The sequence below is a fragment of the Alosa pseudoharengus genome, unplaced genomic scaffold, assembly GCF_046254945.1.
Source record: "Alosa pseudoharengus isolate Yale_2024_CS ecotype anadromous, Long Island Sound unplaced genomic scaffold, YU_APseudo_1.1 YU_APseudo_1.1_scf_15, whole genome shotgun sequence".
In the NCBI taxonomy this organism is placed as follows: Eukaryota; Metazoa; Chordata; class Actinopteri; order Clupeiformes; family Clupeidae; genus Alosa; species Alosa pseudoharengus.
In genome coordinates, this window is record NW_027468620.1 from 36,151,626 (window position 1) to 36,154,125 (window position 2,500).

Consider the following 2,500-nt stretch of genomic DNA (forward strand, 5'->3'; position numbering starts at 1 on the left):
CCTGGTTGCAATGGTTCTCTAGTTGCAATGGTTCTCTAGTTGCTATGGGTCTGTAGTTGCTATGGTTCTGTAGTTGCTAAGATAGTTATCTAGCTGTCATTGAACCCACCTCAATTTAACTTGAACAACATTATTAAGAAAAAGGCTGAAACCTTCAGGGTGCATACTTGGCCCAGATCTCAGAGGTCGGAGGTTTGTGCACTCCCTACCATCAAGGTCCACTCAGCCAATCCTTTAAACTGAACCAATCAATGACCAGTGAGAGTGGCTAAATGTGATGATGTGTTTCCAAATGAAGTTCCAACCATGGCACAAGTGGTGGAGCTACTCAGAGGGTGACAGGCATGACAACAGCGGCAGCTAAATCAAAGAATTGAAGTCAGAGCAAGAGGAATGTGGACATTTACTGTGTTTACATGTTATGGAGGTAAAGACAAGGTGTCCTGACTGCCAACGGGACTCAGGAGCAGGCCAATATTATCAGCTTGCACCTTAGTGGTGAAGTAGGAAGTAGAATCCAAATTGATGCCAATTGATGCCAGTTTAGCCTGGCCATGGAGAGACTAGTCTGGACTAGTCTGGACTTCACTAACGTTTCCACCGCTTGGCCGACCGGGACATACTAGTCTGGAACACCAAGTTCACTAACGTTTCCAAACGCTTGGCCGACCGGGACATACTAGTCTGGAACACCAAGTTCACTAACGTTTCCAATCGGTTGGCAGATTACCTGCCCAATCAGCAACGTGAGGAGATGACGCTGTAGTTTCCAATTCGGTAGTAGTGATAGTAGTGGTAGTAGCAATGCCTGCAAGCATCAAAAATTGCAGTCGGAAGAATGTGTACATTTATTTACGTCAAAGGCAGGCCCGCATTCATTGTTTCCTGACTGCCAATGCTGTTTAAGTGTCAGTTTGTAATGTTTAGGCAAAGTAGGAAGTAACATTATGAATCCCTGAATAATGTGATTGGTTAGGCTGGACCAATGATTTCAAAGTTAGCACCTGTTGTGATGCGAGTTTTGGAAAGGAATCCCAATGGTGAGTGACCGGACTAGGTTTTCCAGGCTAGGTTCAGTTAGCTTAACCTGAAGTCTAAACCGATTTGGATGCAGGGTCTTGAAACAATCTGTACAAACATTCCCAAAGTGAATGGATGTGGTTATACCAGGCTAGCCTGCAACTAGAGTGCATCCTTAAAGGTTCCCATACAACTAGAGTGCATCCTTAAAGGTTCCCCTGCAACTAGAGTGCATTCTTAAAGGTTCCCCTGCAACTAGAGTGCCCCCTTAAAGGTTCCCCTGCAACTAGAGTGCATCCTTAAAGGTTCCCCTGCAACTAGAGTGCATCCTTAAAGGTTCCCCTGCATATCCTCTCTCAGCCCCTTCCCCCCTCCCCCCGCTCCGTCTCATCACCATGTTAAAGGAACCGTATGTAAGAAATGTATTTCAATTAATCATAAAATGGCCCTGATATGTCACTAGACATTAAGAAATCATGTTCATTTCAAACACTTATATCACTGACAACAGGAGTCCGGCCAGGATATTGACATTTAAAAAGTGAAGTTGCAGCCCTCAACTGATGTTGATGTTGTGTTTTGTCATGTCATGTTGTGTTTTGGCCTGATGCGCCACCCTCCACCTATCTACTAATCACGAAGTCAGTAGTGTTTCGGCATCCGGGTTGGCAACCTCGAGTCAGGGGAGAGGGGGAGGGGATACACCTCTCTACAGTAATTTGAAAGTGATTGCAGTACCAGTTTTGACCACAATCTTACATATGGTTCCTTTAAAGCATGTCTGCAGTTTAGCGTGCTAGCATGAGAGTAGCATTATAGACTTATAAACTTGCATCTATCTGCATCTATCACATAACAATACAACAAGTCAACATAAGTCTTTTTTGTTATACCAATGCTAATTGCTAAGTAGCAGTCAGCTTAATGACATTACAATGTATTTAGCGGTAGAGTTTATGCAATGTTTCTCACTTTTTCACACACAGCTTAATAACATTACAATGTATTTAGCGGTAGAGTTTATGCAATATATAAAAATATGTTCCTCACTTTCTCACTAACATTAGCCCTACTGTGCGGTTCAGCTGCTGCTCTGTGTGTGTGTGTGTGTGTGTGTGTGTGTGTGTGTGTGTGTGTGTGTGTGTGTGTGTTAAGGCTCTCTGCTTTGAATGCTAACGTTAGTGCTAATGTGTAGGGGTGTCACGATTTTCCAAATCCTCGATTCGATTTAATTTTCGATTAAATGTCACGATTTTCGATCTTTTTTTTAATATTACTATTAATGCATTCCTTATATGTTATTGACTTTTTTGGCCTTTTCTGTTTCAGGGGGCTTTTATTTTGAAACCACTTTTTAAACCACAAGGTTGTAATGTAAACTGAACAAACATTAGGCTAAACAGAGACGTGAACATACTGTAGTCGAATGAAACAACAAAGAATGATAATTCAGCACATGTTTCAGCACATTCCGAAGAGA

General features: G+C 42.4%; 1 protein-coding gene across 6 annotated transcripts in view; it reads left to right on the top strand.

The window, feature by feature from the left end:
• gbf1 (golgi brefeldin A resistant guanine nucleotide exchange factor 1) overlaps window positions 1-2,500 on the top strand; it is a 117,083-nt gene that overhangs the window by 105,519 nt on the left and 9,064 nt on the right. The window lies entirely within an intron of this gene.